Source organism: Larus michahellis, chromosome W, assembly GCF_964199755.1.
Source record: "Larus michahellis chromosome W, bLarMic1.1, whole genome shotgun sequence".
NCBI classification, from domain to species: Eukaryota; Metazoa; Chordata; class Aves; order Charadriiformes; family Laridae; genus Larus; species Larus michahellis.
In genome coordinates, this window is record NC_133929.1 from 16031702 (window position 1) to 16058638 (window position 26937).

The window sequence follows — 26937 nt, forward strand, 5'->3', positions numbered from 1 at the left end:
AGGCAGTGTCAAAAGCCTTGCTAAAGTCAAGGTAGATGACATCTACGGCTCTCCCCTCATCCAGCCAACCAGTTATAACATCATAGAAAGCTATCAGATTGGTCAGGCATGATTTACCCTTGGTAAATCCATGCTGACCACTTCCAATGACTTCCTGTTCCTCAACGTGTTTGGAGACGACATCCAGAATGAGTCGCTCCATTACCTTCCCAGGGACAGAGGTGAGACTAACCGGCCTGTAGTTCCCTGGCTCCTCCTCCTTGCCTTTTTTGAAGATTGGAGTGATGGCAGCCTTCCTCCAGTCCTCAGGCACCTCTCCTGTTCCCCATGACCTTTCAAAGATGATGGAGAGTGGCCCAGCAATAACACCTGCCAGCTCTCTCAGCACTCGTGGGTGCACCTCGTCAGGGCCCATGGACTTGTGAATGTCCAGCTTGGCCAAGTGGTCTCTGACCCGGTCCTCCTCAACTGAGGAAAAATCTTCCTCTCTCCAGACCTTCCCCCTTGCCTCCAGGGCCTGGGATTCGTGAGGGACAGCTTTAGCAGTGAAGACTGAAGAAAAGAAGGCATTCAGTAACTCTGCCTTCTCTGTGTCTTCCACCACTAGGGCACCCGTCTCATTCATCAGTGGGCCTACATTTTCCCTAGTCTTCCTTTTTCTATTGATATACTGATAGAAACTCTTCTTGTTGTCTTTAACTGCAGTGGCCAAGCTGAGTTCTGATTGAGCTTTGGCCCTTCTAATTTTACCCCTACACAGCTTCATTATATCTTGATAATCCTCATAAGTTGCCAACCCCCTTTTCCAGAGAATGTAAGCTTTCCTTTTTTTCCCCGAGGTCCAGCCAAAGCTCTCTATTTAGACAGGCTGGTCTTCTTCCCCATCGGCTCATTTTTCGAGACATGGGGATGGCCTTCTCCTGTGCTTCTAAGAGCACCTGCTTGAAGTATGACCAGCCTTCCTGGGCACCTTTGGTCTTCAAAACTGCCTCCCAAGGGACACTCTCGACCATGCTCCTGAACAGGCTAAAGTCTGCCCTTCGGAAATCCAAGGTGTCAGTTCTGCTGGCTCCCCGCCTTGCTTCACCAAGAATTGAAAATTCTACCATTTCATGGTCACTGTGCCCAAGAAAATTTGGAAGAGAAGGAGATGAAGATTATGATGATTATGAGTGATTTTTTATGGTGTGCTAGTGTTAGAGAGACCTGGGAGTCCTGGTGGACAACAGGATGACCATGAGCCAGCAATGTGCCCTTGTGGCCAAGAAGGCCAAGGGCATCCTGGGGTGCATCAAGAGGAGGGTGGCCAGCAGGCCGAGGGAGGTCATCCTCCCCCTCTACTCTGCCCTGGTGAGGCCGCATCTGTAGTACTGTATCCAGTTCTGGGCTCCCCGGTTCAAGAAGGACAGGGAACTGCTGGAGAGGGTGCAGCAAAGGGCTACCAAGATGATTAGGGGACTGGAGCACCTCTCTTATGAAGAAAGGCTGAGGGACTTGGGTCTCTTCAGTCTGGAAAAAAGACGGCTGAGGGGGGACCTTATCACCACTTGTAAATACTTAAAGGGTGGGTGTCAGGAGGATGGGGCCAGGATCTTTTCAGTGGTGCCCAGCAACAGGACAAGGGGTAATGGGCACAAACTTGAGCATAGGAAGTTCCACCTAAACATGAGGAGGAACGTCTTTACTTTGAGGGTGGCAGAGCACTGGAACAGGCTGCCCAGAGAGGTGGTGGTCTCCTTCTCTGGAGACATTCAAAACACACCTGGACGCATTCCTGTGTAACCTGCTCTAAGGTGACCCTGCTCTGGCAGGGGGGTTGGACTAGATGATCTCCAGAGGTCCCTTCCAACCCTACCATTCTGTGATTCTGTGTGATTGTGTGCACCCTCAGCAAGTTTGTTGATGACACCAAACAGTGTGATGCGGTTGACACACTGGAGGGAAGGGATGCCATCCAGTAGGCCCTGGACAGGCTTGAGAGGTGGGCCTGTGCAAACCTCATGAAGTTCAACCAGGCCAAGTGCAAAATCCTGCTCCTGGGTCAGGGCAATCCCAAGCACAAATACAGGCTGGGCGGAGAATGGATAGAAAGCAGCCCTGAGGAGAAGGACTTGGGGGTGCTGGTGGATGAGAAGCTCAACATGAGCAGGCAATGCACGCTCGCAGCCCAGAAAGCCAATCACATCCTGGGCTGCATCAAAAGAAGTGTGTCCATCAGGTCAAGGGAGGTGATTCTGCCCCTCTACTCTGCTCTGGTGAGACCCCACCTGGAGTACTGCGTCCAGCTCTGGAGCCCTCAGCATAAGGATGACATGGACCTGTTGGAACGGGTCCAGCAGAGGGCCACAAAGATGATGAGAGGGCTGGAGCACCTCTGCTATGAGGACAGGCTGAGAGAGTTGGGGTCGTTCAGCCTGGAGAAGGCTCCAGGGAGACCTTATAGCAGCCTTCCAGTACTTAAAGGGGGCCTACAGGAAAGACGGAGAGGGATTCTTTATCAGGGAGTGTAGTGATAGGACACGGGGTAATGGTTTTAAACTGGAAGAGGGGAGATTTAGAATCGATATCAGGAAGAAATTCTTTACTGTGAGGTGGTGAGACACTGGAACGGGTAGCCCAGAGAAGTTGTGAATGTCCCTTCCCTGGCAGTGTTCAAGGCCAGGCTGGATGAGGCTTTGAGCAACCTGGTCTAGTGGGAGGTGTCCCTGCCCATGGCAGGGGGTTTGGAAGAAGGTGATCTTTAAGGTCCCTTCCAACACAAACCATTCTATGATTCTATTATTCTATGGTTCTGTGTTGAACAGCATGGGGCCCAGTATCAAATCCTGGGGGACCCCACTTGTTACAGGCTGCCAGCCTAAGTAAATACCACTGATCACCACCCTCTGAGGGTGGCCTGTTATCCTATTTCCTACTCATCTTGCAGACCACCCATTCAGTCTGCAACCTGCCGGTTTGTCCAGGAGATGGCTGTGGGAAACAGTGTTGAACACTTTGCTGAAGTCCAGGTTAACGACATCTACTGCTATCCCCATGTCAACAGAAGATGCTATTTTGTTGTAGAAGGTGGTCAGGTTAGTCAGGCATGAGTTGTTTTTGGTAAATCTGTGCTGGATTTTCGCAATCGCCTGCTTCATTTGGTTAGTAATAGTTTCCAGGAAGACTCATTCCATCACTTTCCCAGGGACTGAAGCAAAATTAATGGGCCTGTAGTTTCCTGGGTCATCTTTTGGGCCCTTCTTCTAGGCCTGGGCGTGATATTTGCAACAGTGTCAGCCACTTCTCTTTACACTCTGGGGTGGATTCCATCTGGCCCCATATATTTATACGGGTTGAGCTCTTGCAAGAGGCGGCAGAAGTGACCTTCCTCCACTACTGGTGGGTCAGCACAGGCATTGTCGTAGCTAATTGATCCTGTGATCTGGGTTCCAGCTACACAGGTAAAGACAGAGGCAAAGAAGGTATTGAGAACCTCTACCTTGTCAGCATTATTAGAAACTAGTTTCCCCACCCTGTTTAGCAATGGACCTATGTCTTCCCTGGGCTTCTGCTTACTGCTCATGTATCTGAAGAACCCTTTCTTGTTGTTCTTGACAGCTCTGGCCAATTTCAGTTCTAGCTGAGCCTTAGCCTTCCTGACAGCATCTCTGCATGCCCTAGAAAGGTCTTGTAGCCCTCGATGGCTATTTGGCCACCTTTCCAAAGCCGGTATACTGCTTTTTTGCTTTTAAGCCCACACAAAAGCTCATTGTTTAGCCAGAGTGGTCTCTTGTTCTGCCTTCTTTCTTTCTCTTTGTAGGGAATGGACTGTTCTTATGCTTCCAGGAGGCTGTTCTTGAATAGCTCCCAGCACTTGCAAGCTCCTTTGCCCTCCCTGGATGCTTCCCATGGAATCCCTTGCAGATGGGCTCTGAGAGTATTGATATTGGCTCTTCTAAAATCCAGAATCTTTGTTCTACTACTGGTCTTCAGTGTGCTCGGCAGGATCTTATAAACTCCACAATGTTGTGGTTGCTGTATCCAAGGCCATTGGTAGTTATGTTTTCAAGATAGTCTTCTTAGTTCATGAGCAGTAAATCTAGCAATGTTCCTAGTCGGCATATCCAGCATCTGTAGCAGGAAGCAGTCCTCAATGCACTCCGGCAACCTGATGGATGACTTGTGCACCACTGTGTTGCTTTCCCAACAAATGTCCAGGTAATTGAAGTCACCCATGAGGACCAGGTTCTGTTGGCCCGAGACTTCCTGGAGCAGCTGAAGTAAGGTTTCATCAGACTCGTCACCCTGATTGGGAGGTCGGTAACAGGTATCTAACATAAGATCTCCCTTGGTGATGACCCCTCTAATCTTGATCCAAGGCATTTGATGATAGAACTTTCATGGTCTCCATAGCTCACACTTGGATTTCTCTTTTACATAAAGTGCAACTCTACCTCCTCTCCTTCCCTTCCTATCTTTCCAAAACAGTTTGTAACCATACATTGTGGTCTCCCAGTCATGTGAATTTTCGCACCAAGTTTCTGTGGTTTCTATGACATCATAACTCTCAGACTGGGCATGGAGCTCCAGTTCCTCCTGTTTGTTGCCCAGACTATGCGCACTTGAGGTGGCTGGACTTAGGATTCTTGATTTGGAGAGGGTTGGGGAGCTTTCCTCACTACTCCGGTAGGTGTGCTCATCCACTCTGTTGCTTATGAATATGTAGGTGTGTCATGGTTTAGCCTGAGATGGCAACAAAGAACCACGTGCTGCTCACTCGGGCCTTCCCAATACGGGAAGAATCGGAAGAAAAAAAGGCAAAACTCTTGGGTTGAGACAAAGGCAGTTTAACAGAACAGCAAAGGGAACAAATAACAACAACAATAACACGGATAGAGGAATCTACAAACACAATTACGGAACCGCCACTCCCCGCCGCTCCCCGACCAGACCAGGATGCCCCAGCCCAGTCCAAGGGGCGACTTCCTGCCCCCTCCCCCAGCAGCTCAGGATGGGCACGGCTCACACGGTGTAGGAATGTGTCTGAGAGAAAATGGTCACGTGAGCCAGCCTCCCTACTATGAGAGATTAGATTAAGGGCAAAACAGGTGGTAGAAGATGGAATTAGTACATAGGAAAAACGAGAACTGAGAAGGTAGAAAACATGTTGTGCTAATGACTAAGCAATTTACTATGTGAATTCTTGTAACCAATCTGATGTGTGAATGAACTGCATGGACAGCGCGTGGACAGTGTAACTAGCTAATCAGAAATAAGCAAGTGGCATGTACGGCTACAACACAGGGTATAAAAGATGATGATCTGTGCTTAATAAACGGCTTCTGTTGATTCACATTGGATCGTCTGGAGTCCAGTTATTTCTCCTCAGATGGTGACCCCGACGTGATACCGATCGGCGCTTGGCTTGAGCAGCAGAATGCGAGGGGTGGAAGACCCAGAAGGATATCCACCGGCTGGAGGACGGCTCAGCTGGACTGAGACCGGGCGGATTGGGCAGCAATCCGGAATAGAGGAAACAGATGACGTGGCCACGGACACCCAGAGAGAGGTGAGCAGCCAGGGCAGGAGATGGGGCAGCAAGTAACAAAAGAAGAAGGGGTTATGTTAAAACTTTTCCTGCATATCCTCTCTAAGAGAGGGGTGAAATACGATGAGCGTATGCTCCGAAGGCTGTTAACCTGGTGCAGAGGGAACGGATTCGCACCAGAGCCCCAGACAGCTTTTAGACCAGAAATATGGGAAGCTGTTGGGGAAAAACTGTGGGAAGTGATAAGTAACAGAGACAAAGAGGCATCACCGTTAGCGACAACGTGGCGGTTGGTGTATTCGACCTTACAAGATATAGAAGCAGAGCAAGCTGCGACGGCTGGGGCTTTTGCAGCATTACAACCCACGGGGGGAGGATCGAACAGACCAGGTCCGAAGGTTTGGGAAGATCCCCTGCCGATCCCCTCTGCTCCACCTGAGGAAGTTCCAGAGAAAGAAGAACCGATGGAGGAGGATGTTCCCTGTCCAGCACCACCAGCCTCGGAAGTGAGACCAACGGCACCTCCACCAGAATGGTACAATCCTAGAACTGGGCTTTACGAAGGTCCACCTAAGTCTCCACGGCAACATGTTGATGTGCGCCCCAGACAACCTTTTGATCCATCATTGTACCCACCGCTTCCACCGTCACCTCCCTCTCCTGCTGAACAAGAACTGCTGCAAGGCGCGTGTGTGGAGGCAAAAATGCTGCAACAAAAATTGGAACAGCTAGAGAGAGAATGGCAGAATCGATGGAAACTAGAGGAGGAGCAAGCGATACGAAATATGGAGAGGCAACTGAGGGGTGAAAGCGGGGGGGCTTGGGGTGGCGGTAACGGGAATGTGGGAGGAGAGTTGGGGGGTGCAACCGCAAGCTCGGGGGAGCTGCCGAATATGCGAGGGCATTGGGGTGGCGGTAACGGGAACGCGGGAGGAGAGTTGGGGGGTGTGACCACGGGCTCAGGGGAGCCGCCAGATCCGCAATTGCATTGGAAAGGAATTATTCAAAATGCCTTGATATAGGGTGTAATGTTACCAACAGCATTTCCGGTGATACTGGGGGGAACTACGGGAGGTCGAAAGAATCCCAGTAGATGGGAGGGTCTTCCTTGGCTGATCATAAAGGAAGTGAGAAAATCGGTGCATGACTTTGGTCTTAATTCTCCCTACACTCAGTCGTTTCTTAACAATATTTTCACTACTAATATTATGACTCCTTTTGATAGCCGGACGCTGATGTCCCTTATCCTCACACCAATGCAAGAATTAATGTGGAGATCAAGGTGGGAGGATGGTGTACAACACGCGGTTGTAGCGAATTTGAGTAGAGCAGAGGGGGATCCGTTACGGTTGGCGACTATGGAGATGTTATCAGGAACAGGTCCTTCCGCTGATGCTCAGCTACAAGCATGGCTAGATGTCGCTATCTTACAACAGTCTGCAGAGTTGGCGCACGAAGCACTGAGGACCTTGCCAGAGGATGGCAAGGTCACTCCCCCATATACGATGATAAAACAGGGCCCCAGCAAGGGATATATGCAGTTTCTTGATAGACTAAGGAATGCGTTAGACCGGGGAGAACTGCCAGTGGCTGCCAAAGAGGCGGTTTTTCATTCATTGGCCGTAGAGAACGCAAATTCAGCCTGTAAGCGTATTTTGCAAGCTTTGCCTCGACACGCCACCATTACCGACATGATAGAGGCATGCTCTAGGGTAGGAACACCTGAAGAACAGGCAGGATTTTTGGCCTCCACTTTTGCTGCAGCTGTCAAGCCCTTGATTAATAATTGTAATTTGGGACCGAAATGCTTTAAGTGTGGGAAGGTTGGTCAACTGAGGATACAGTGTAGAGCAGGAAAGCAGAGGGGAGAGACAGATATGATGCCTGTTAGGAGCGGAGGAATGGGAGGATTTACGGGCACATGTGATCGGTGTCAGAAATTTAGACATAGAGCATCTGAATGCTGCTCAAAATTCCGTAAGAATGGCATACCATTGGGAAACGGGCTGATGAGCGCGGGGGGCCCGAGCGCGATGACACAAAACAGGCCTCAGGGTCAGGGTGCTTGGGTAGTGCAGCCTCTGCCACCACAGGAAGCGCTGGAGTGGACATGGCAACAATAAAGGAGGTTACCCTTACAGACTCCCAAGTGCAGTGCATTCCTACTGATATGAAAGGGCCACTGGGGTATGGACTGAGTGCACTATTATTGGGACGATCTTCCATTACCAGACGGGGTTTGTTTGTGTTACCTGGGGTAATAGATGCTGATTATAGGGGTCCAATTAAAATGATGGTATGGACACCCACTCCACCTGTGCATATCCCAGCGGGTACTCGCATTGGACAACTAGTGCCATTTAAGGCTGCCGTTCCGACGTCCGGAAATCAGATAAGGGGGGATAAAGGTTTTGGCTCAACAGGTAATGCAGATATATATTTAGCCCTTGAAATCAGTAAAACAAAGCCCTTGCAGCAAGTTGCCCTAAGAGCACCAGGGGGTCAAAAATGTGTGCTTGATATGCTTGTAGACACCGGCGCTGATGTGACTATTATCAGTCAAGGGCGTTGGCCACCCTCTTGGCCCCTAGAACACCCAGCTATATCCATAATGGGGGTCGGAGGAACTCAGACGACAAAAATAAGCAAAGAGGTCATTCAATGCCTAATGGTGGAGTTTGCTCAATTTGACCGTATGTGACAGTAGCACCGGTATGCCTGCTCAGCCGGGATGCTTTAAGTCAACTGGGCACTCATTTAACGACTGGGGGGACGGATTTTCCGGGGCGGCCATTGGGGAAGGGCGACCTATTTTGAAATTGAAGTGGAAAACGAATGACCCGGTGTGGGTGGACCAATGGCCGCTCAATTCGGAAAAAATCGCCCACATTAACCAATTAGTACAGGAACAGTTAGAGAAGGGGCATATAGAACCAACAACCAGCCCCTGGAATACACCTATTTTTACCATCCCAAAAAAGAGTGGCAAATGGCGGTTACTGCACGATTTACGAAAAATCAATGAGGCCATGGAGGACATGGGTGCTTTACAGCCAGGTTTGCCATCCCCTATCATGATCCCTAAAGGGTGGGAGATTCTGATAATAGATCTGAAGGACTGCTTTTTTACAATATCCTTGCACCCCGATGACTATCCGAAATTTGCTTTTTCCGTGCCAACGACAAATAAGAACGGGCCTATGTACAGGTATCATTGGGTAGTGTTGCCACAAGGAATGAAAAATTCACCCGCCTTGTGCCAGATGTACGTAGCATGGGCTTTGGCACCAGTGCGAAAAAAAACACCCTGAGTGGATAATTTATCATTATATGGATGACATCTTGATAGCTGGACAACAATTAGAGTGTGACAAGGCTATTGAGGAGCTGCAGCAGGTACTAGGGAAAGCAGGGTTACAAATTGCACCAGAAAAAGTTCAAAAAGAACCACCCTGGAAAGATTTAGGATGGGAAATATCTAAAACTACAGTTAGGCCACAGAAGTTAGAGATTAGAACACACATTTCGATGCTGAATGATGTTCAAAAACTCTTAGGAGATCTAAACTGGGTTCGTACATTGTGTGGCCTTACGAATGAAGACTTAGCACCTCTCATGCGCTTGTTGCGAGGAGGCGGTGGCGTTGATGCCCCTAGACAGTTATCTTTGGACGCGCAGAAGGCGATGCAGATGGTCAGTGATAAGGTCATCAACGCCTACGCGCATCGATGGGACCCTGATCATTCGATAGGTTTATTAATTATAAATCATGATGAACATCCTTTCGCTTTAGTAATGCAATGGGTACAGGAAAGGGACCCGCTACGAATTCTGGAGTGGATTTTTTTATCTCTCCAACCAAAACGTACGCTTATCCCAAGGATAGAGGCAATGGCGCAACTTGTGATTAAGGGGCATCAGAGGATCGTTGAGATATCCGGTCAGGAACCTGAATATGTGGTAATTCCTTTAGTAGCTGAATACTTGCAGTGGGCCTTACGACACTCTATGGCATTACAGATTGCACTTTTGAACTATGCTGGGACAGTTAAGGTACATTTGCCTCCGCACAAGTTTTTTAGTGTGTTACAAGTAGGACACATTGAGGAAATTCCCGCTTTGTCTCAACGACCTGTCCGAGGGCTGACAATCTTTACAGATGCCGGGGGGAAGACACAGAAAGCAGCAATAACATGGTACATGGACAATAAATGGCATGATATTGTGATCACGGACTGTAAAGGGTCCACACAAAAGCTAGAATTATGTGCTGTACTAGAAGTGTTTCGCAGGTGGACAAAAGGAGGCATTAATATCGTATGTGACTCCTTATATGTGGTTGGAATCGTTCAACGAATGGAGCGTGCTTTGCTGAAGGAGGTCAGAGATGAGCAGCTGTTCACCCTGCTCCATGAATTGTTGCTACTATTCAATGAACGGCACGATCCTTATTTCGTCACCCATATTCGCAGCCATTTGGGGCTCCCAGAAGGTTTAGCTGAGGGCAATAGACGAGCTGATAAACTTGTGGCTCCTGCATGGGCCGCACCACCTCCAGATAAGTTTGCACAGGCACGGGCGTCTCATACATTTTTCCATCAATCTGCACGAATGCTGCGCAGACAATTCGGGATCTCGGACTCTGATGCCCGAGGTATAATGCAAACGTGTGCTGATTGTCAACCATTTATACCTAACTTCAACCCAGGCGTCAGTCCCCGAGGGCATGGACCTTTGGGGTTCTGGCAGACTGATGTAACCCATGCGTCAGAATTTGGAAAACTGAAATTTATACACCTGAGTGTAGACTGTTATTCAACTGCAATTTGGGCAACTGCGCAGACTGGTGAATCTAGTAAACATGTACAAAAGCATTTGCGATCCGCGCTTGCGGCCTTAGGTGTACCGCGTGTGATAAAGACTGATAATGGCCCAGGGTATGTAGCCCGTTCAACAGAGGTATTTCTACAGCTGTGGGGCATTACACATGAGACTGGCACACCACATTCTCCGACAGGTCAAGCCATAGTGGAACGCATGAACCAGTCTTTAAAAAATTTGCTTCAAAAACAAAAAGGGGGAGAGCAAGGGCTGAGTCCAGTAGATCGACTGAACAAAGCCGTTTACGTCCTGAACTTCCTACGCCTTCCTCAACACTGCCTTGTACCTCCAATCGTGCGGCACGGCGCAGGCCTGCAGAGAGACCTGGGAGATTTTAGGCAGGAAAATGGCATGGTAGCAGTTAAAAACAGTGTGACGGGGAAGTGGGAAGGACCGTGTAGATTATTAACCTGGGATCGAGGATATGCCTGTGTCGTTACAGATGCCGGAACCAGATGGGTACCAGCCAAGTGGATAAAGCCCTGGTTTGAGCAGATGGATTCGAATGAGTTACCCCACAATACCAACAACGACGATGAGGGCTGAAGAAGTGCAGTGCCCTAGGTGTGGAACTGTGACCCATAGATCCTTGTGCCTTGTGAGGATCGTTGAGGCCGGTGGTGGTTTGAAAGACCACGTGCTGCGGCCCGGTGTGCTGTGTGTTTTAATTCTAGTGTGCTGTGTGTTTTTATAAGGAATTAGGTAAAGTGACGGGGTATGCTGTGTGTTTTTAATCCGGTGTGCTGTGTATTTTAATTCTAGTGTGCTGTGTGTTTTAATAAGGAATTAGGTAAAGTGATAGGGTATGCTGTGTGTTTTAAATTTTAATTCCGGTGTGCTGTGTGTTTTAATAAGGAGTTAAGTAAAGTAAGGTGACAGGGTGTGCTGTGTATTTTAATTCCGGTGTGCTGTGTATTTTAATTCCGGTGTGCTGTGTGTATTAAATCCGGTGTGTTGTGTGTTTTAAATCCAGTGTGCTGTGTATTTTAATTCTAGTATTTTAATTCCGGTGTGCTGTGTTTTAATAAGGAATTAAGTAAGGTGACGGGTTTAATTCATTTAGCTATTGCAATAGAGTACATATAGAGTCAGATTCACCTCAACACAAGCTGGTTAAGCAACAGGAGATTAGGGAAGTCTACCATTCACAAGGATTGGTCAGAGTGTGGCATACAGTGCTGTTACACAGTGCTACTGCCAGAGGTTTGGTCGGTTCCGGAGGACTAGTGGGAACAGGTAGTATGTCACTGTAGCAACAGGTTCGGTCATCTACAGCACAGAAAGAAGGGCAAGGGTACTGATATTTGAAGATGCCACTGGGAATTAGTGTCGGGCTTATCCTTGTGATTGGAAGTTGCAGCTGAGCACAAAATTGAGAACCCTTGGTATTTTGGCTTCTTTTAATACAGCAGGATTCAATTCAGTTTACCCAACATTTAACACGACCCTAGTGAACTTTTGTGGAGACACCACAGGGGTGATGATTGATTTTTGCTGTTGGCTCAGGGTCATGGATGTGAAGATTTTGAAGGTATGTGTTGTATGAACCTTTCTGACCACTCATCATCCATTCATAAGCAGTTACGGGATCTGAAGGATAACATGTCCAAATTAAAAGCGGTTAAAAACGGTTTCGATGATTGGTTAAGCTCATGGGGTATAACGGGATGGTTATCAGACTTACTAAAACAAGGGCTCATGCTACTGTTGGTTATATTATTATTGATTATGGTAGCCTCGTGTGTTCTCCGCAAAGTGACTGACATGATAGAAAATGCCATGCATAAGGTCTGGCTGGCTCAAGAAGAAAAAGGGGGTATTGTAGGAATGTGTCTGAGAGAAAATGGCCATGTGAGCCAGCCTCCCTACTATGAGAGATTAGATTAAGGGCAAAACAGGTGGTAGAAGATGGAATTAGTACATGGGAAAAACGGGAACTGAGAAGGTAGAAAACATGTTGTGCTAATGACTAAGCAATTTACTATGTGAATTCTTGTAACCAATCTGATGTGTGAACGAACTGCATGCACAGCGTGTGGACAGTGTAACTAGCTAATCAGAAATAAGCAAGTGGCATGTACGGCTACAACACAGGGTATAAAAGATGATGATCTGTGCTTAATAAATGGCTTCTGTTGATTCACATTGGATCGTCTGGAGTCCAGTTATTTCTCCTCAACACGGCATGGAATACCAGGGAGAATTAAGCCTATCCCTGCCGGAACCAGGACATTATCCACCCCTTATTCCATACCATCTATGCCATGCCCAGATCTTACAGGTTCCAATGAATTGCCACCACTTTCCCCTGTCATGTATACATATACATATATATTCATGCAGATATAATGCCCTTAGTTTATGGGCCATCCCTCCAAAGTGTCCGTTGAGTGCTTTTAATCCATGGCTCTGGGCTCCATCTGTTAGAACAGTCTCTCAGGGCAGGTGAGATGCTGTGTGCTGCTGGCCTGTTCCATGCTGTATTTTCAGAGGTTGTGACTGGTGCACCCGGTGTGGCTCATGCACACAGTCCGTGGGCTGAAGATGCAGATCTTGAGGAAGTTGCTGGGCGCCAGCTGCTGAGGTCAGTTCTGATCCCATCACCCCTGTGCCTTACTCATAGTACAACTGATAGCAGTTATAGTAACGAGGACATACAGTGTTACTCAGCAATCAACAACACACAATTTGATTCATTGGCTATTCTCACCCAAAATCAGATCCCCATGAGGTACACATCGGACTTCCCCATCCTTCCGCATCACCCACCAAGTGCACCCAGGTCCTTGGGCAAAAGCAATCCCACAGATGGGTTTGCCTTTGCCTGAGGCAGGACTAACCCAGACTGTCTTCCCTAGCATATCCTTCATGTGCACTATGGGGACTTTATCCCCTTCTACAGTACGTGGAAATTTTGATTGGGCAGGGCCAGCTCAATTCGTAGATCCCCTGGTGTTAACTAGCCAGGTAGCTTTTGCTAAATGTGCATCCCAATGTTTTAAAGTCCCACCACCCATTGCTCTCAGTGTAGTTTTTAACAATCCATTGTATCGTTCTATCTTCCCAGAGGCCGGTGTGGGATAGGGGATGTGGTATACCCTCTCAATACCATGCTCTTTGGCCCAGGTGTCTATGAGGCTGTTTCAGAAATGAGTCCCGTTGTCCGACTCAATTCTCTCTGGGGTGCCATGTCTCCAGAGGACTTGCTTTTCAAGGCCCAGGATAGTGTTCCAGGAGGTGGCATGGGGCACAGGGCATGTTTCCAGCCATCCAGTGGTTGCTTCCACCATTGTGAGCACATAGCGCTTGCCTGGATGGGTTTGTGGCAGTGTGATATAATCAATCTGCCAGGCCTCCCCATATTTATATTTCAGCCATCGTCCTCCATACCAAAGAGGCTTTAACTGCTCGGATTGTTTCATTGCAGCGCATGTCTCACATTCATGGATGACCTGTGCAATAGTGTCCATGGTCAAGTCCACCCCTCGGTCACGAGCCCATCTATATGTCGCATCTCTTCCTTGATGGCCTGAGGTGTCACGGGCCCATTGAGCTGTGAATAGTTCACCCTTATGTTGCCAGTCCAGATCCACCTGACCCACTTCAATCCTAGCAGCCCGATCCACCTGCTGGTTGTTCTGATGTTCCTCCGTGGCCCTATTCCTCGGTACGTGGGCATCTACATGGCGTACTTTCACAACCAGGTTCTCTATCCGGGCAGCAATATCTTGCCACAGTTCAGCACCCCAGATGGGTTTGCCTCTGCGCTGCCAGTTGCCCTGCTTCCACTGCTGTAGCCACCCCCACAGAGCATTTGCCACCATCCATGAGTCAGTATAGAGATAGAGTACTGTCCATTTTTCTCGCTCAGCAATGTCCAAAGCCAGCTGAATGGCTTTCACCTCTGCAAACTGGCTCGATTCACTGGCTTCTGCAACTTGTCGTGTAGGACTCCACACAGCAGCCTTCCACTTTCGATGCTTTCCCACAATCCGGCAGGACCCATCAGTGAACAGGGCATATTTCTCCTCATTTTCTGTCAGTTTATTATATGGTGGGGCCTCTTCCGCACGCGACACATCCTCCTCTGGCGATATTCCGAAATCCTTGCCTTCTGGCCAGTCCATGATCACTTCCAGAATTCCTGGGCGACTGGGGTTTCCCATTCGAGTTCACTGTGTGATCAGTGCAATCCACTTACTCCATGTGGCATCAGTTGCATGATGTGTGGTGGGAACCCTTTCTTTGAACATCCAGCCCAGCACCGGCAGTCGAGGTGCTAAGAGGAGCTGTGCTTCTGTGCCAACCACTTCCGAAGCAGCTCGAACACCTTCATATGCTGCCAATATCTCTTTTTCTGTTGGAGTATAGCGAGCTTCGGATCCCCTGTATCCCCGACTCCAAAACCCTAGGGGTCGACCTCGAGTCTCCCCTGGTGCTTTCTGCCAGAGGCTCCAGGTAGGGCCATTCTCCCCGGCTGCGGTGTAAAGCACATTTTTAACATCTTGTCCTGCCCGGACTGGCCCCAGGGCCACTGCATGGACTATTTCCTGTTTGATTTGTTCAAAAGCTTGTCGTTGCTCAGGACCCCATTTAAAATCATTCTTCTTCCAGGTTACTTGATACAGAGGGCTCACAATTAGACTGTAATCTGGGATATGCATCCTCCAAAAACCCACAATGCCTAAGAAAGCTTGTGTTTCCTTTTTACTAGTCCATGGAGACATAGCTGCTATTTTGTTGATTACATCCATTGGGATCTTATGGCATCCATCTTGCCATTTTATTCCTAAAAACTGGATCTCCTGCACAGGTCCCTTGACCTTGCTTTGTTTTATGGCAAAACCAGCTTTCAGAAGGATTTGGACTATTTTACTCCCTTTCTCAAAAACTTCTTCTGCTGTGTTTCCCCATACGATGATGTCATCAATGTATTGCAGATGTTCTGGAGCTTCACCCTGTTCCAGTGCAGTCTGGATCAGTCCATGGCAAATGGTGGGGCTGTGTTTCCACCCCTGGGGCAGTCGATTCCAGGTGTACTGGATGCCCCTCCAAGTGAAAGCAAACTGTGGCCTGCACTCTGCTGCCAAAGGGATTGAGAAGAATGCATTAGCTATATCAATTGTGGCATACCACTTGGCTGCCTTGGACTCCAGTTCATACTGCAGTTCTAGCATGTCTGGCACAGCAGCACTCAGCAGAGGCGTGACTTCACTCAGGCCACGATAGTCTACGGTTAGCCTCCACTCTCCATTAGATTTTCGTATTGGCCATATGGGACTGTTAAAGGGTGAGTCTTGCTGATCACTCCTTGAACCTTTAGTTGACGAATCAGCTTATGGATGGGAATCAGAGAGTCTTGGTTAGTGCAATATTGCTGCTGATGCACCGTTGTGTAAGCAATAGGCACCTGTTGTTCTTCGACCCTCAACAACCCCACAACAGAAGGGTCCTCCGAGAGACCAGGCAAGGCAGACAACTGTTTAACTTCCTCCGTCTCCAAGGCAGCTATGCCAAAGGCCCACCGGTGCCCTTCTGGGTCCTTAAAATACCCTCTCCTGAGGTAGTCTATGCCAAGGATGCATGGAGCCTCTGGGCCAGTCACAATGGGATACTTTTGCCACTCATTCCCAGTTAGGCTCACTTCAGCCTCCAGTATAATCAACTCTTGGGATCCCCCTGTCACCCCAGAAATACAGATGGGTTCTGTCCCTCTATAGCTTGATGGTATTAGGGTACACTGTGCACCCGTGTCCACTAGAGCCTTATACTCCTGTGGGTCTGATGTGCCAGGCCATCGAATCCACACCGTCCAATAAACCCGGTTGTCCCTTTCCTCCACCTGGCCGGAGGCAGGGCCCCTCTAATCCTGGTCATAGTATCCGTTACTCACTTCTTGCAGAAACGACTTGGAAATTCCTTCAGGAGGATCAGAAGCAAGATCAGGCCTTCTGCTCTGTCTGGGGAACGGCCCACTGGAAACTGGGGCGGCACTTTTCCTGGAGGGATCCCCTTTTGTGGTTGTTCTTCCTTGCAACTCCTGTACCCGTGTCTTCAGGATACAAGTAGGTTGTCCATCCCACTTCCTCATGTCCTCCCCATGGTCACGCAGGTAGAACCACAGGGTGCCTCGTGGTGTGTACCCTCTGTGTAGTCTCTCTCTTGAGTGGGGAAATGCCTGCTCCTAATAGCTGAGATGCTGGCCCGTACAGGTGGGGAGTAGGACACATTCTCTTCAAGTTGCTGGACCTTCTGGGACAGTTTCTCCACAGCTGAGACAAGGGGGGAAGAGAGACTTCCTTCATATTGCCGGAGCCGGCCAGCCACCTCATCCACCGTTGGTCCCTCTTCACCTTTCCATTCCATTACTGCCAGTGAGTTGGCATATGACGATGGTGCGCTCCATACAAACTTCTGCCACATGGGCCTTGTGCATTGGACCTCATCAGGGTCTGTGGGTAAGTCTGCATTGTCCAAGACATAATAAATCATCTCGCACATGGCTAATTCTCTCAGGTACTGGATACCTCTTTCCATGGTAGTCCACTTGCTTGGTTGACATACAACATCTTCACTGAAGGGGTACCTCTCCCTCACGCCTGACAGGAGTCATTTCCAGAGGCTGAGGGCTTGGGTGGTCTTCCCAATAGCCTTGTCAATGCCCCCTTCCTGTTTAGGAAACTAATGCTCCACTTGGGAGTGAAAATCTCCAACTTGGGAGTGAGAATCTCCAACTTATTGGAAAGGGTGACTGGGCTCTTAGATAAAATGCAGCCCCTGACCCAAGTCCAACAAATTCGTAAATTAATGTGTTATCCAAATTCCGGAACCCAGACCGGAGATTTCTGGTCTAATAGTGAGGATGAGGAAGAAGATGAGGAGGAAAGGACTTTTACTTTGAAATCCCAAGTTTTTCCTTTACGTCCTCTGGTTAAAACTGAAACCGCGGTTGATGATGATGATGAAATTCACACCACTGTGCGTACCGTTCCATGGACACCAACTGAGTTAATAAAAATAAGGGAGAAATATTCGAGGCGTCCAGAAGAGTCAGCTGTTGAGTACGTGTGGCGAGTTTCCTCTGAAGGGGGAGACAGAATTATGTTGATTGAGGAAGAAGCAGGAGACTCTTGGGGACCAGGAGTGTTTTTAACCACTATGCCTGGGGATCATAATTATTCCCTAACTGCTCGAGCAGCCTATTGGACAGGGGGTATGGATCTGCGAGAGAGGGGAGAGCCATTAGAAATTATAGCTACAGGCTACTCTGATCTGTTTGCGGCTGTACGGAAAGCAGCTTGTCTGCAAGCCATGTATGACAGAGAGGAATTTCGGAAATCCCCAATGTCAGCCCCTATCGACCCCGATCGATTAGCCCTTCTCATCTGTGGTCTTCCCAATTGCCTGAAGCCGTTCACTGTTAGCACTCAAGATCACATACGAGATGCTCCGGGTGCTCGTGGGCGGGGCCGTCGTCACTACATGCCTACCTGGAATGAATATGTACAGGAAATAGACCAATACGGGCGCCGAATGGTCTGGGCCAGCCCAACTAGTGAAAAATCCTCCGAACACCCCCGAAAGGTTCACCAAGTCCGAACTCACACTCAAACCCCTAAATCGGAGGGAAGGTTTAAGCCTGATAAGGACCGAAATGAGTTGTGGCATAAAGCCCTACAATTAGGGGTGCCCCGACAATTCTTGCACGGTGTCCCTACAGGAGATCTCCATACGCTGGTCCAATCTCTAACTAGAAAGAATAATGCGGCTGGGGAGAAAAGTCTAACCAGAGAATCCCCAAGCTGTGAGAAAATCATGCCTGGAGCGTAATTTGATTGATTTGTCAGAGCCCCAGCCAAAAAACTCCTATCCCCGGGGAGGGCAGTGAACCACCCTGTCCGGTAGGCACTAGCAATTCAATGGCTCTCTCATAAAGACTCCGAACTCGTTATTATCATTCCTGTCGGACCCCGGAAGATGTCAGTAAACTTTATTATTGATACTGGAGCCCAAACGTCTGCAATCACTAACGAAACAGCACAACTTCTAGGTATAAATCCCACCAGACGCAGAGTCAACTTCACAGGAATTGATGGTGTGGTAAAAACATGCCCCGTTGCAAAAATTAACCTCTGGTTGCCGGGAGAGCAGCGAATGACTAGGGCAGAAGTGTTAGTGGGTGCCTCGTGTACTAACCTCCTAGGATTTGACGTGCTGCGTCGGTGAATGTGGAAATTCCCAGATGGAACTGTGTGGAGTTTTGCAGGACGCAAAAAAGGATTAGACACAGTGAAATTGAGTCTATTAGAAACTTCCATACCTTTGCCTCCCTCTAAAATTACCAACGTCTGACAGTACCCACAGCCTGCAGCTGCGCTTGCAGGAACAGATGGGGTGGTATCAGATTTAGAAAAAAGAGACATCATTAAGAGGAGTCACTCGCCTTATAATTCACCGGTGTGGCCGGTAAAGAAACCAACCGGGCAATGGCGTTTCACAGTAGATTACCGAAAGTTAAACGCCAACACTGCACCCCTGACCGCTGCGGTTCCGAATATCGCTGAAATTGTGACAATGATACAAGGAGCTGCCCATCCTTGGATGGCTGCCTTAGATGTTAAAGACATGGTTTTTATGATTCCCCTCCTTGAGCAGGACAAAGCGCAGTTTGCATTCACGTGGAAAGGAGTCCAATATACTTTTAACCGACTTCCACAAGGATACAAACATTCCCCCACCATTGCTCATAATGCCTTAGCTAAAGTGCTATCAGAGATTCCTGTTTCACAGGGATGTACAGTATACCAATATATTGATGACATCCTAATAGGGGGAGAGAGCCAAGAACGTGTACAAGACATGATGCAAAACATCCGAAAAACATTATTGGATTTAGGATTGGAAATTCCAGACTCAAAATGTCAGGGACCCGCACAGGAAGTTAAATTCCTGGGGGTCTGGTGGATTAAGGGAGCTGCTTCTGTCCCTCAGGATACCCTGAAAAAAATAGAACATGGACAGAATCCTTCCAGCACGAAGGAGTTACAGCAAGTTCTGGGAACTTTAAGTTATTGGCGTAAACACATCCCTGGCTTTTCCATCATTGCTCGCCCCCTTTATTGTTTGCTCAAAAAGGGTAAATCCTGGGAGTGGACTGAACAACATACTAATGCACTGGAATTGCTAATAAAGGAGCTAAGGTTATTCCAACAGCTTGGTCCTATACATCCAACTGACCCTGTCCATGTGGAATGGGGGTTCAGTGAACATGGTTCTCATTGTAACTTATGGCAGAAAGGACCAGCAGGACCGGAGAGACCATTAGAATTTAGCTCTCACTCCTTTAATGATACTGAGAGCAGATATTCAGACCTTGAGAAGGGTTTACTGTCCCTGGTGCGAGCATTGCAATGAGCAGAGCAGATAAGGAGAGAACAGAGCGTGATTGTTCGGGGCCCTTTTCGTCTCCTAGTTGTGGTCCGTAAAGGGACAGCACCACCAGCCGGCATTGCCCAGAAACCTACAGTTCGAAAGTGGTATGCTTATCTAGAAAGCATTAATGAAATCATGCCAATCTCTGAAGGTAGTGTTAAAGTATCCAAGCTCCAGAAGGATATAGATGGTGCCCTATTGTTCCAATCCCCACCAAACAGACCATCTCCGATCCAAGAAGCACCTCCTCTGAAAGAAGGCAGTGATCTTACAGGAGTGTGGTTTACTGATGCGTCATCTCACCGTGAGAACAATAAGTGGAAATATAAAGCCGTAGCACTGGAAGTAGCAATGGGAGAAAGAGCGATTGAAACAGGGGAGGGTAGTGCACAAGTAGGGGAACTCAGAGCTGTCCTACTAGCTGCACAACATGGGGCCACCTCCATTTACACTGACTCATATGCTGTTTTTAAAGGAGCCACTGAATGGATAGGCCACTGGGCAGCCAATGATTGGCAGGTGAATAGAGTCCCAATTTGGGAGACGGACAGTTGGAAGCAACTGTTAGAAATAGGAGGACAGAGAACATTGCACATTGGCTGGGTAAAAGGCCATGATCGTTCAAACTCAATCACTGCTCAATTCAACCAACAGGTAGATAGCCTCACGCGGCTGCAGCAAATTGACATTGTAGATGATGGTCGGGAATGGGAACGCTTACTCGAATGGTTACATGTTAAACGTGGCCACACAGGCCATGCTGACCTGTATCAGGAAGGTCTAGCCCGGGGGTGGCCTGTATCAGCTAAACTGTGCGAACAAGTAGTAACCGCCTGTTCACAATGTCGCCTATGACTCAGTAAAGATCATCCTAGTAAGGCACCTCCCTTACACATTCGGGACAAGAAAACGTTGTGGCATTCATGGCAGATTGATTATATTGGGCCCTTGAGATCATCAGGTGGAAAAAGATATATCCTGGTAGGAGTGCAGATTATCTCCAGCCTCAGTATGGCCAGCAGTTTCAAAGCAGCTACCAGGGACAACACAGTGAAAGGCCTAAAAGGGTGGTTCAGCACACTTCCCCTTCCTGAGGAAATCCAAAGTGATAACGGTTCACACTTTACCGCTATGGTGGTACAAGATTGAGCCAAAGAAGAAGGGATTCGATGGGTATTTCATGCTCCCTATTATCCTCAGGCTAATGGCATTGTTGAACGCACCAATGGATTGGTTAAGCGTTTTGCAAAAACTCATGAACCTGGTTGGCATTTGCGATTGGACAATGCCATCTATCAATTAAGTAACAGATGGAGTGGAGATGGCTGTCCTAAAATGAAAGCTTTCTGTGTATCTGCTGATATCATCACTCCAAAAGTTCCCAATGAACCAGGAAAATACCTAGGACAATTTCACCCTGGGTAACCTGTTGGAGTGGGAGACGGACCCGGAGTAATGATGGAGTCTCAATATGAGTATGATCGTTCTCCCTTTATTCCAGTTTTCACAGAGTATATAGAGACAGGCAATAAGAGCACGCGCTAGCGGCAGCTATATGATTGGCTTACAGTCTCTGTTCACGCACTGTCCATGCAGTTCATTCACAGATCAGATTGGTTACAAGAATTCACATAGTAAATTGCTTAGTCATTAGCACAACATGTTTTCTACCTTCTCAGTCCCCGTTTTTCCCATGTACTAATTCCATCTTCTACCACCTGTTTTGCCCTTAATCTAATCTCTCATAGTAGGGAGGCTGGCTCACATGGCCATTTTCTCTCAGACACATTCCTACAATACCCCCTTTTTCTTCTTGAGCCAGCCAGACCTTATGCATGGCATTTTCTATCATGTCAGTCACTTTGCGGAGAACACACGAGGCTACCATAATCAATAATAATATAACCAAGAATAGCATGAGCCCTTGTTTTAGGAAGTCTGATAACCATCCCGTTATACCCCATGAGCTTAACCAATCATCGAAACCATTTTTGACCACTTTTAATTTGGACATGTTATCCTCCAGATCCCATAACTGCTTATGAATGGATGATGAGTGGTCAGAAAGGTTCATACAACACATACCTTCAAAATCTTCACATCCATGACCCTGAGCTAACAGCAAAAAGTCAATAGCTGCTCGATTTTTCAATGTGGCATGCTGAATGCTGTCAACATCAGTAAGCAAGCTAGATATGATTTCAGTTGTGAGGTTTATCTGTTTACTTGCCCAACACCCTATCTTATTCAGCATATTTAATGCCGTTGCTGTTCCTAGCGAAGGAAGAATACTTAGCCCTATTCTTTGTCCGAGATTCGAAAATGTTATATGGTCGTCACAGGATGGAGTGAAGGTATGAACTGTTCTCTTGGCTCTGTGTTTTCTGTGTGCTCTGCTCACTGTGTCTTTGGCTGTATGCAGGCCTCTGCTCGTAGATCTGCCACATCTCCCCCTTTTTTGTTTAACACCAGACCATTTATTAACAAGGTCGCCACGGCTTGTGTTTCTACTCGTTGTGACGCTCTTAGCAGGTTATATACAAACACAATTGAAAACAGAATCAAAAAGAACCCTGCTAAGGCAATAAATACCCAGATTCCTAAATTTAGCCCAGAAAGCCAATTTCTTTGGATTTACCCACGAGAAATCCTTTTGTAATATTTCAAATACTTTGCGGTTGCTGACAGCACAAGCGACCCTGGAAAAACAATCGTGGTAACATTTCAGTCATCATAGTTACTGGTTTTGAAAAGGTATGTGGCAAAAATACCCACTCTAATGCAGTCAGGCTCTTTGCGAGTGCATCATCCCACTGTCCTATCAGGGCATAAAGTTGAAATTCTTGTAGGAAGGTGTTCAATGCGTCTTGCAGCAGTAGTAGACTATATCTTATCTTTCAACATGCTGTGATGCCTTCTGAGCTGTTGGGGTTAATGAACATAAAACTTATGGGGAGGGCGGGGGCAGACACAGTGCTTCAGGGCATCCCCTGTACCTTCAAAGTGTGCTCATGTCTCTCTCCCCCTCTCTGACCCGAGACAGCCTCCTTATATCCTGCACTGGATTGACTGGAGAAGTACAGGCTAGAGTCGCTGCACGCAGGGCCAGTGCACGCAGCGAGTCCCACCAGACTCTCCTGCACTGGATCGAGTAGAAAAGTACAGGCCAGAGTCACTGCACGCGTGGCCAGCGTATGCAGCGAGTCTCACCAAACTCATGATCCAGCTTTGCTAACAGCAGCTGCCTGATACGTGACTACATTGTTGTAATCCCTTCTTGTTATCTTCTTCTGTGAAGGTCGGGTTCTCATGGATACACACATAGTTTTTAGAGCAACATATTCTACAACTCGTACAAGGGTACGATGCAAAGTGGCATCTACAACTGATCGTATAATGCTTATTAAACACGGCAAACAGCATACTCAACATAACAGACAAATTCCTTCCACACAGGCGATGAGTATAATTTGCTTCAACCAACCCCACCCCCAAGTCCATCCAGCAAAGATTTCACCCAGTGGTCTCCACAAGTTGCCGGTTCGGTCGGTGCAGTTCCTGCAGCTGGGCATGGATGGATTTGGAGTGGTCACATAGATTCATACAATACAGTCCTTTAAAATCTTGACAACCATGTCTGTGAGCTGAAAGCAAAAAATCAGTAGCAGTTTTTTTTTGCAACATCGCATATCGAATATGTCCTGGTTCCGGTGGGGATAGGGTTAATTTTTCCTGGTATTCCATGCCATGTGAGCCACGCCCACCCTGAGCTGCCGGGGGAGGGGGCAGGAAGTTGCTGCTTAAAAGCGGGCTGGGGCGGTCGGGCCCGCGAGCGGTGGGGAGCGGCAGTTCCGTAATCGCGTTTGTATATTCCCCTATCCGTGTTGTTGTTGTTGTTTGCCTGTTCCCTTTACTGTCCTGTTAAACTGCCTTTGTCTCAACCCAAGAGTCTTGCCTTTTCTTACGATTCTTCCTGTGTTAGGAAGGCGCGAGCGAGCGGCACGTGGTTCTTTGTTGCCGTCTGAGGCTAAACCACGACAGTCCTTTTTGGCGCCCAACGTGGGGCTCGAAGGGTTGAGATAACTGGTCATCATGTTGCTTGGTTTGTTCTCATGGCTGTGTTACATAAATTCCTATATGGCTTATGTACTCCCTGCGATGCTGTTTACCATGTCTGGAAGAGGGATGAGGATTATCATTCTGCCGTCCTGTGCGTTATCTGTTTATGATATGATAACATCACTGTTCAGACGGCTATTTTGGGGTGTTTATGTGGTTTTGCTGTCCTGTCCGTACATTGGACACCATCTCTCAGAATTTGTTAATAATTTCCCCAGCCCTTTTGCCTCCCTTTTCTCCTTCGGGTCAGGTATGACAGCTTTTGAGAATTTTGAATATCCTTGGGATACTCAAACCAGCGTGTTCCTAGTGCTATGTCTCCTGAATGCGTTCCAGGTCTTGTTTAGGGTTAAGCGACTATTTAAGACTACCACCCGGAGATCTCCTCCGAGGCTGGATAGTCAGGGGTGGCATGGCATGTGGGAGAGCATGGGCAGGTACCTAGAGAACTACTCACCTCCAATGGTCTGGGACTTCACCCCTGAACAATTACAGGACCCTGATAAAGTGGTAGAATATTTGAAGGGAAAATGCTGTGGCTATTCTAGAGAGGCACAACTCACCGCGCTGTGCTGGGCCCTGGCCAGTATCTACCAGGCACTGCTCAGAATTATGCAGCACCCTCAATGGGAAGAGATGGAAACCAGACCAGCAGCCCCTGCGGCAGCCCCTGCGGCTGCTGCAGCCCCTGCGGCAGCCCCTGCGGCTGCTGCAACCCCTGTGACGGACACTGCGGCTACTGCAACCCCTGCATCAGCCACTGTAGCTACTGCAATCCTTGCGACAGACACTGCGGCTACTGCAACCCCTGCGTCAGCCACTGTAGCTACTGCAATCCTTGCGACAGACACTGCGGCTACTGCAACCCCTGTGGTAGCCACTGCAGTTACTCCAGCCCCCGCAGCAGCCACTGCCACTGAACCAGGGAACCAACCCGTGCCGGTATCAGTTGCCCCCATACAGAAGAAGAAGTACACAAAGAAATCAGTTCGCTTAGTAAGAGATGATGATGAACCAGGGCCATCACGAGAGCAGGAGGAAGAGGCAGAACCAGAGATAATTACTCGATCCCTATCATTGAGTGAGCTGCGGGATATGCGAAAAGATTTCAGCCGACTTTCAGGCGAGCACATTGTCACCTGGCTGCTCCGGTGCTGGGATAATGGGGCCAGTAGCCTGGAATTAGAGGGTAGGGAGGCCAGGCAGCTGGGATCCCTGTCTAGGGAAGGCGGCATTGACAAGGCGATTGGGAAAAAGACCCAAGCCCTCAGCCTCTGGAAACGACTCCTGTTAGGCGTGAGGGAGAGGTACCCCTTCAGTGAGGATGTTGTATGTCAGCCAAGCAAGTGGACTACCATGGAAAGAGGTATCCAGTACCTGAGAGAATTAGCCGTGTGGGAGATGATTTATTATGACTTGGACAATGCAGACTTACCCACAGACCCTGATGAGGTCCAATGCACAAGGCCCATGTGGCGGAAGTTTGTACGGAGCGCACCATCGTCATATGCCAACTCCCTGGCAGTAATGGAATGGAAAGGTGAAGAGGGACCAACGGTGGATGAGGTAGCTGGCCGGCTCCGACGATATGAAGAAAGTCTCTCTTCCCCCCTTGTCTCAGCTGTGGAGAAACTGTCGGGAAGGTCCAGCAACTTGAAGAGAATATGTCCTACTCCCCACCTGCACGGGCCAGCATCTCAGCTATTAGAAGCAGGCATTTCCCCACTCAAGAGAGAGAGTACAGAGGGTACACACCACGAGGCACCCTGTGGTTCTACCTGCGGGACCACGGAGAGGACATGAGGAAGTGGGATGGACAACCTACTTCGATCCTGCGGACACGGGTACAGGAGTTGCAAGGAAGGACAACCATAAAAGGGGATCCCTCCAGGAAAAGTGCCGCCCCAGTTTCCAGTGGGCCGTTCCCCAGACAGAGCAGAAGGCCTGATCTTGCTTCTGATCCTCTTGAAGGAACTTCCAAGTCATTTCTGCAAGAAGTGAGTAACAGATACTATGACCAGGATTAGAGGGGCCCTGCCTCCGGCCAGGTGGAGGAAAGGGACAACCGGGTTTATTGGACGGTGTGGATTCGATGGCCTGGCACATCAGACCCACAGGAGTATAAGGCTCTAGTGGACACGGGTGCGCAGTGTACTTTAATACCATCAAGCTATAGAGGGACAGAACCCATTTGTATTTCTGGGGTGACAGGGGGATCCCAAGAGTTGACTGTACTGGAGGCAGAAGTGAGCCTATCTGGGAATGAGTGGCAAAAGCATCCCATTGTGACTGGCCCAGAGGCTCCATGCATCCTTGGCATAGATTACCTCAGGAGAGGGTATTTTAAGGACCCAAAAGGGTACCAGTGGGCCTTTGGCATAGCTGCTTTGGAGACAGAGGAAGTTAAACAGTTGTCTGCCTTGCCTGGTCTCTCAGAGGACCCTTCTGTTGTGGGGTTGTTGAGGGTCAAAGAACAACAGGTGCCGATTGCTACCACAACGGTGCATCGGCGGCAGTATCGCACTAACCGAGACACTCTGATTCCCATCCATGAGCTGATTCGTCAACTAGAGGTTCAAGGAGTGATCAGCAAGACTCGCTCACCCTTTAACAGTCCCATATGGCCGGTGCGAAAATCTAATGGAGAGTGGAGGCTAACTGTAGACTATCGTGGTCTGAATGAAGTCACGCCACCGCTGAGTGCTGCCGTGCCAGACATGCTAGAACTCCAGTACGAACTGGAGTCCAAGGCAGCCAAGTGGTATGCCACGATTGATATAGCGAATGCATTCTTCTCAGTCCCTTTGGCAGCAGAGTGCAGGCCACAGTTTGCTTTCGCTTGGAGGGGCGTCCAATACACCTGGAATCGACTGCCCCAGGGGTGGAGACACAGCCCCACCATTTGCCATGGACTGGTCCAGACTGCACTGGAACAGGGTGAAGCTCCAGAACATCTGCAGTACATTGATGACATCATT

At 48.5% G+C, this 26937-nt stretch overlaps 1 pseudogene; it reads right to left on the minus strand.

Annotated features, from left to right (window-relative positions):
• Positions 1 to 4044: 4044 nt before the first annotated feature.
• LOC141735668 (importin-11-like) overlaps positions 4045 to 26937 on the minus strand; it is a 195802-nt pseudogene continuing 172909 nt past the window's right edge.